The 8,319-nt window shown below is 37.9% G+C and overlaps 1 pseudogene across 1 annotated transcript; it reads right to left on the bottom strand.

The window, feature by feature from the left end:
• Nucleotides 1-598: 598 nt before the first annotated feature.
• LOC103704620 (serine/threonine-protein kinase SAPK3-like) lies at nt 599-6,058 on the bottom strand (annotated as a pseudogene). The gene is made up of 9 exons (XR_015988232.2): nt 5,428-6,058; nt 4,710-4,784; nt 3,156-3,257; nt 2,969-3,022; nt 2,797-2,889; nt 2,619-2,711; nt 1,492-1,596; nt 1,314-1,412; nt 599-1,233 (listed from the first exon to the last, which is right to left on the bottom strand). The product of XR_015988232.2 is annotated as a serine/threonine-protein kinase SAPK3-like (transcript).
• Between the last annotated feature and the right edge of the window lie 2,261 nt (nt 6,059-8,319).

Raw genomic sequence — 8,319 nt, forward strand, 5'->3', positions numbered from 1 at the left:
GCTCATTTAGGAGTTTGAATCTTTTCTTTTCATTTGTTAAACACTTTGTAAAGGTTCGTTGGTAAGCCCGCAAAACCAACAAAGGTTTTTGGTGAACCCGGAAAACCAAAGTACAAAGGTTCGTTGGTGAGCCCGCAAAACCAACAAAGGTTTTTGGTGAACCCGGAAAACCAAAGTGTAAAGGTTCGTTGGTGAGCCCGCAAAACCAACAAAGGTTTTTGGTGAACCCGGAAAACCAAAGTGTATAGGTTCGTTGGTGAGCCCGTAAAACCAACAAAGGTTTTTGGATTGTGAGCCCGGAAAACAATCCAACTGTAATCCGAGAGATTATAGTGAATTCCCAAGGGGACGCTTGGGGAGTGGACGTAGGTGCTAAGAAGAGCACCGAACCACTATATATTGTTGTGTTTGTGTTGTGCTTGTGTTTCCGTTTATTCTTGCATCATCTTCTATCTTTGCACTAGTTTAAATCATTCTAATAGCTTAAGAAAGCATCCACCGCACTTATATTGAGAAAACGTTTAAAGCACCGAAAATTAGAAGAAACCAATTCACCCCCCCTCTTGGCTTGTCACCTTGGGCAACACCATCTCTAGTAAAATGATTTGCTAAAACAATCAATACTATGAGTAGGTTAAACTTCATCTACTCTTAATTGCTCGCTGACAAAAATAAACCATTTACTCATCAACTTCACAATCTTCATCCAAATGTAAATCTAAAGCTAAGTCCATATACATTGTGACCTAATCTACAGTTAGAAGTTTCAACTATATAGTAGTATATAATCCGATCGGAGAGAAGGAATATTCCCTTCAACCCACTCAACTCGAATCTCTCAAAAGATAACTAAAAGAAGATAGAAGAATTTCAAAAATAGGATTTAAGTTCCCTTTTTTTTCATTAATGATTAAAAAAAATAAGGTACTGTTGAATCCCAATATACTTAGTCAAATGGGTGCCAAGAAATAGCCGCTGTTATCAATCTCTTCAGTATCTGCATCTGCTTCAGCAACGCCAGCATCCCCCAACCCTGAAGCAAAGAGATCACCTGCCTTAGGAACATTCCGCTGGTTTCTTTGCTTCTAGTATGATGCGCATTGTTTCCTCGACACTCTGACTGGGCTGATCTTGCTCTCTGACTATGTAATTTGTGCTCTCAACCTCTATAATCTCTTTAGGTAAGTTCTTCTGAAACCAAGGATGCTTTTTTATTTCCGGGATTGTGATCCTCTGTAAGGCAATTCGAAGACTGTTAGTATTGTTTTCTTTGCAAAATCAAGAGAGGAGTTGAGTGAGGAGAAGAAGGATACCTTCGATGGATCGGCAACAAAAATTCGAGAGAGAAGTTGCCTGCACTCCTGGGACACTCGCACATAGTCCGGAATGGAGTATTGAACAGTTGATATTTGCTGCTGGGCATATGATGTTATTTCTACATGGTTTTACATAGCAAACAAAAGGCTCCTCATAAGAGTAAAAAGAACTCACACTAATTGTCTTCCTGAAGTTTCTAGGATCCTCAGGATCCTCAAAGGGGTAAGAACCAACCAACATCACATACAGTGTGACACCGCAGGACCAAACATCTGAAATCTGAATATCAGGGATTTCATATCACCTAGCTGCTAATAAATAGGAAGCAACATCTGAAAGACTCGTTATAGTGCTTGACTTTAAAGCCAGAAACGGAAACACTAAAGATGTGTAATGAAAAAAATTGAAGGAAGTTGGCACTTTGATCTTTTGTCATCCAACAAAGCATATGGGATTGGAGTGGAAGTGGGAGCAGCTTCACAATAACAAAAAGAGATCATGGGATAGCTTCCAGGGCTTGAACCAAGAACTCTTAGGAACAATAATAGATGCAGATAAGTGCATACCCATGCATGAAAAATCAAATATTCGCATGGCCTTGGTCGACTGGACCACGATCACAGACATGCCCACCTACATATGTGCAGGATAGGATGCCGATGCATACCAACATGGTCCCTAGTGCTAAATAATATGAGACACTTAGATCGAATATTTTGATTACAGTAAGCATGATGGCTTCAACATAAAGCTATCAAAATCATCCTGACATGCTTAAATTTGCACTAAGTCAATAGAAACACAAACTAGGACCCTAACAGGTAATAAGCTATCATAAATTTAAGAAATCCAAGTAGAACCCAAATAAGTAATGGAAAGGAACATATTAATTGTGTTACAAGAACAGGGTAAACCCCGCAGGCAGGTTATCAATACTTCATAGGGTATCTAAAGATGATAAAAACCTAAAATTCCAGCTAAACAGATGTCCAAAATTATGACATGCATTACAAAAATACGCTGCTGCCTTGAAGCTTGGGACCTCTGGATTACACCTAATCATGGGACGGGCTTGGGCACAGAAAATGTCAAATCTTAAATAGGCCCAGCCCAAAGCCCGACTGAAAATGAATATAGTTTAGGCCTGAGGCTCAACCCATGATCAGCTCTACTCTAGACCCATGAGCAGATCTTTGTTAAAGACACATTATAAAAAATTGTCTAGTGACCACCAGTTGAAGTTCTGAAAACAATTGCTACACTAATATCCACGTTTAACAGGTAAGTGGGGAAAGAGTTACCTTGCCATCATATTCCTTTCGTGATAGAACCTCTGGTGCTATGTATCCTGGAGTACCTACTGTTGATTTGGGTTTCGAATGCCACAAAGTAGACTGCATTCCAAAGAGAACAAGCATCCCCATAATATAACAAGCACCAAATATAGCACAAACTACAGAAAGAAAAGCACATCAATACCTTTGAGTAACCGAAGTCACAAATTTTAAGACATGGTTTTGGACTCCCATCCAAGAGTGTATTCTCAAGTTTAAGATCACGGTGACAGATTTCCTAAAACAATAACAAAAATAACGCTGAGATGGCTTCTTTTTTTCTCAGATAATTCAGATCAAACATATGTGTAATATACCATGGCGTGACAGTAACTAACACCAGATATCAGCTGCTGAAAGAAAAATCTCGCCTGTTGAAGATGCAATTCACACCAAACATAACAAACAAATATGTAAGCAAATGGATAATAAGTTAATATAACCAGAAAAGCACTGATTAGGGATGCTCAAGCAGTGAGATAAAGTTACAAGGAATTAAACAACCTCATCTTCACTAAATCGGCCAGCGCTAAGTATCTGCTCAAAGAGCTCTCCCCCAGCAGCATATTCCATGACAATAGCTAGGTGTGTTGGTGTTAGCACTACCTGCAAATAATCATCCGTCCTCATGAATAAAAAGCTCTTTTTTATAAATACCACCCTTCTCCCCAATCACATGTAACTCAAGTATCATAAGAGAAACATGAGTGTAAGAAGAATAGACCAGGTTGTTGTGCTTTTGTGCGCCGCAATGTATAACTCTTTTTTACACATCTGTGTATCCTTTGAGGATCCAAACTTACATGGCTCAAATCTGTACAAATGCAATGATTATAAAGAGGACAAGGCTGCTTCACGAACAAAGCCAAGCTTCTGGATAAGCTAAAGAGGCTACTGTACACAATATCGGAGGTTCAAGAAAACCCCAAACATTTCCATCTTTTGTGCTTAGTGCTATCAGAAAGGCATAAATTTTAAGTGACGATCAACCTCAAAATGGATAGAAATTTGACAAAAAAAAAAAAGGAAGTTCCCTTTCACGAGCAAATATGAGTCATTATAGCATGGTAAATCAGCAACTCTATGAGAAGTGAGAACTTGGAACCGATCATGTGACCTAAGAGGTCACCTCAACAAACCACATTATAGCGTCTCATGAAAATTAAACAGAACGAACAACTCAATTTAACTACGCCTTAATCCCAAACTAGCTGGGGTTGGATACACGAATTCTTTTCCTCCATTCCGCTTGGTTTAGGGCCATACCTTTTCAGTTAAAGATCCATCACCCACTTCATACGTATGATAAACAAAAACATGCAAAATGTTAAATAGCATTGCTTAAAATACTTCAGTATGCAGGAAATTCACTTGGTAGAGAAACCAAGTTAAACTGCTCTCTTATAAGGTGATCAAGAATTTGTCTTCACTTTGAAGCATATGAATATTTCGCAGTTCCAACCACAAGATACAACTTTTGTTAGGTGGCTAATACTTGCACATAGAAAAGGGAAAAAAAGGAAAAACAGAAGCATGCCCGCTATTATGAGGATACAGGGGACGTCAGAAGCTTATTTTATTAAATATGAAACTAAAGATATCTGCTGACCCTGTCAGACACCAAGAAATCACATTTTGTTTGTGGGATCTTAACTGTGAAGGATGGTTCAATTCTCCAGATATCTTTCTGAACATAGTTTGGGAGTAGTATTTCTTTGCTTTTCCTATTTCATTCTTTAGTAAACTCTTAAGCCCTACATACTGCAAAACTCTATTTGCAATAGAAATGCTACACATATGAAATTATCTCTTACTTCAATCAATCTTCCTGCATAGTCTTTAACATACAAGAATATATAAGAAATACTTAGATTGTTAACCCATGAATTTTATGTTATGAGCATCGCATATCTAGTTAATCAGAAATAGAGAAAGCATTGCTGCATATTCAAATGTAATGACATTGTACATACAGTCATCCTCTTTGGCATGAGCTACTGCTCAATATCAACAGACCAACTGTAGAGCTAGCAAATGACAAGTGAGTTTGGTTTTTACCTCCTTAAAGCGAATGATGTTAGGATGCCTCAAAGACCTGTGATTGATGATTTCCCGCTGCACATTCTCATCAATCTGAACCAGAATACGACAAATAGAGATTTAAACAACAATATCTCACATAAAAACTGGCATGATGACATTAATAATAGAAAGGCCCTTGATTAATCTTAAAAGAGTATAATGAGCAACCAATTAAACATAAGGAATACAAATCCAAATTGTCAGTTCTTATCTATGAGTAACCCTGCTATAGACTATCAGAATGAAGCAAAACATAATCCAAGTCTTATAAACTAATAAAGTGATAACGGCACTGATACAGACATTCTAATTCAAGAAAATTCTATAACAAAACTTAATCCATAAAACTCAGTTATAGCAATGTAACCTCCTAATAATATCAAATTCTAGCCAAAAACATTCTTCCACTACCCTGATAAGAGCGCCACAAAAAAACAAGAGAGTGACAACGGAAAAAAAAAACGAAATCTTTCCTTTCCTCAGGACTTCATATCAAACGATTCAATTCAAAAGCCAAACCCATAAAAAATCTTCAACAAAACGAATTCAAAAGACAAACCAAAACAAAACCCGTGGACCAAAACACCGCAATTTAATCAAAGAACTCGCATCGGCAAACCTGGAAACGATAACCATCAAGAACAACAAACAGAAAACAAAATATAACCATAAAGATGCGATCTTTTATGCATACCTTCTTCCCCCTCTCGATATACTTCACGGCGACGAGCTCCTTGGTCTTCTTGTCCCTCGCCAGCCTCGCCACCGCAAAATTACCCGCCCCCAGCTCCTTCAACGGCTCGTACCTCTCCTCCATCTCACTCCCAGCCGCCCCAAATTCAAACCCCGGCACCAAAACGAATCCAAAGGCGCGGGAAAGGAAAGAAGACTAACGGCAGGGGACACCTTTTGCTGTAAGAGAGACCGACCGTCGCTAATATCTCGATTTTTAGCAAATCTATCGCCCTCTTCGTGGCTTTCTACGTCGGAGAGGGAGGTCGGGATTCGGGAAATCGGATTTGACGGCACGTTAGCGGAGACAAGGGCGACAGGGGATCCCCACGGCGCTGCGCCAAGGTTCGGTGTAGGGGCACGCGTTGACGGATGTTTTCAAATTTATGGGTCGCCATCACACCGTAAACCTTCTTTCTTTGGACGGAATGCATTGGTTGGGGATTGGGGGTCAGGTCTTTGGTGTGCACGACCGCCTGATCACGCACCGGAATTGCTTTGAGATGTCTGATCTTTCATGATCGTGCGTGATCATGGATGATCAAGCATAATCATGCATCTTAAAGCATAATCAAATGATCTCACGTGAGAAAGACCATCTTGATTTTTCATTTTTAGAAAATTACTCATACATCAGTTATGTCCTAGTACTTATACAGAACAAAAAAAATTTTATAATACCTCCTTGCTAGCTTTTGAGTAAGGTGCTACTTATTACAAGCAAAATATAGAGCACTTGTTTATATCACATCTAATCGATAATTGTGATCATTAAAATTCCAATATACTAAGAGTATGAGTCGAAACACCAAACAATAAGAATACACACAAATGCACTAAGGATATAGGCCAAGAAATTAATGTATAAACTAAAAGGGGTATGGGCTACCATCCTAAGACAAGACTATTAATGGAATATAGTCTAAGAATGGTGGTCCACGACTAATGATGTAAGAGAGATAGGAACATTATCCCAAAAGTAAGATGCATGGTGGCTCCTGGCAAATCAATTACTATATAAGGCATATGAAGTCAGATGGCCGGTAGGAGTAGACCAAGGTGGTCGAATCAGTTTCTAATATATTTTCAAAGTGCAAGAGTAGGCTGGAATAAAAAGAGACAATTAACGTAAGATGTCTGAATAGGCTAAGGCTAGAAAGATATAATTATCGACCTAGTAGTTAGTGCAGAGCAATTATGCCAATAAATATAAGTAGTAGGAGGACAATTGGCCTCAATTATCGAAACCACTAGGAGTGGAAACCGGATGTGAGAACAACTATCAGAGTGGTCGGTTATTATCTTTTAATATAAATAAGTAAAATTTGTACTTTATAAAGGACCAGATAGTTCAAATCAATGCATCTTATTTTTTTTTTTGTTTATTTTATCTGTAGTTTTTCGAGGAGTAGTATTAACTTAGATCTCCACTACCATGGCCCATGTTACACTCATATTCCTATCCAAATTTATCTTCTTTGAATAGTGGTGTAATGGTGGTGAAAATCTTTGAAAATTAATGCATATGGATAATTGTATCCTCTCTTCGATTATCATCTTTCTAGCTGCTCCAACGTCAGCGGCACCCTGTACGTCTATCTATTATAGCTATCTAACTTGTCACACTTTTCATCCATCAACAAGTCCTTCAGCACACCAAGTTAGGATAAGAAAAGGCCAAATAGGTATCCATTTTCTTACTACCTATGATGTCAGAGACGAGGCAACACTATCTATCATATATGACAGTAATAAACTGTGGCACATAATAGCAAGGACAAATGTCCAAAATGAGTAGTAGCACCTATTTTACCCATTAAAGGCAGTTACTTATAAATATGATATGGTAACTATGAAGAAGGATCATTTTGTTGATTAAAAAAACCAGTTTGTTTTATTTTATCTTTGTTTTTATCTTTATATTTAAATTACTTGCTTTTAATTCTCTAGTTAGACTCTATTTCATCTATAGGAGTAGCAGTAGAGTAATTTGATTGTAACTCAAGTTTTACCTTATCTTTCTTTTTTTCGAATGGATGGTATAATAGTAACAAAAGTTCTTAAAAATTGATGTATCTAAACTCATGCTACTCGCATCATCATCCTTCGATTCTCCTACTTTCAGCTAATCTAATACTAATGACATATCTACACATCTATCCTAGCCATGAGATTTGTCACCTTTTTTATCAATCAATAAGCTTTCTAGCATGCTTGTCCTCTCCTTACTGTCAAAGATAGAGCTAGTGCCCATAGCAGGCAAAGCCTTTGCAGCGTAAGCTTTAAAAAATTCTTGAGTTGCAGGCCATTCGAGCTGATTACCTCAACAAGATACATGTTGATTTTGTATCAAATATGTTCTCTCTCTAGAAATAACGCACTCCTTGTAGCCTCACTTTAAAACATTACATTGGGTGGCCAGTGATTTTATTAGATAGAAATCATCATCTTGCCATCATTACATTTTATTTTCTATAACAGCGAATCACCGTCCTGACTTCCTCCGACAACTAAGGGCTCGTTTGGTTCGCGGGAAGTATTTTCCCTTCTAGGAATATGATTCCTGGGAATCAGATTCCTAGGAAAAGGATACCTAGGAAAGCACTTTTGGCATGTTTGGTTAACCATGGGAAAGTGACAAATTTCCAAAGTGCTTATGTTTGGTTGACCATCCACTTTCCTAGGAAAGTTATGTATAATTCCTATTATGCCCTTAATAAAAATTAGGTCTTTAATGCCTCTTTAATGCTTCTTTAATGCTGAAGGGTCTTTTTGGAAAAAAATAAAAAAAGAGTGATTCCCACCTCATGGAAAAGTAACTTTCCCATGTTCCTCATGGGAAAGACTTTCCCAT

This window comes from Phoenix dactylifera, chromosome 6 (assembly GCF_051530095.1).
Source record: "Phoenix dactylifera cultivar Ajwa chromosome 6, Ajwa_hap1_PhDact_Kaust_v1.1, whole genome shotgun sequence".
Classification (NCBI taxonomy): Eukaryota; Viridiplantae; Streptophyta; class Magnoliopsida; order Arecales; family Arecaceae; genus Phoenix; species Phoenix dactylifera.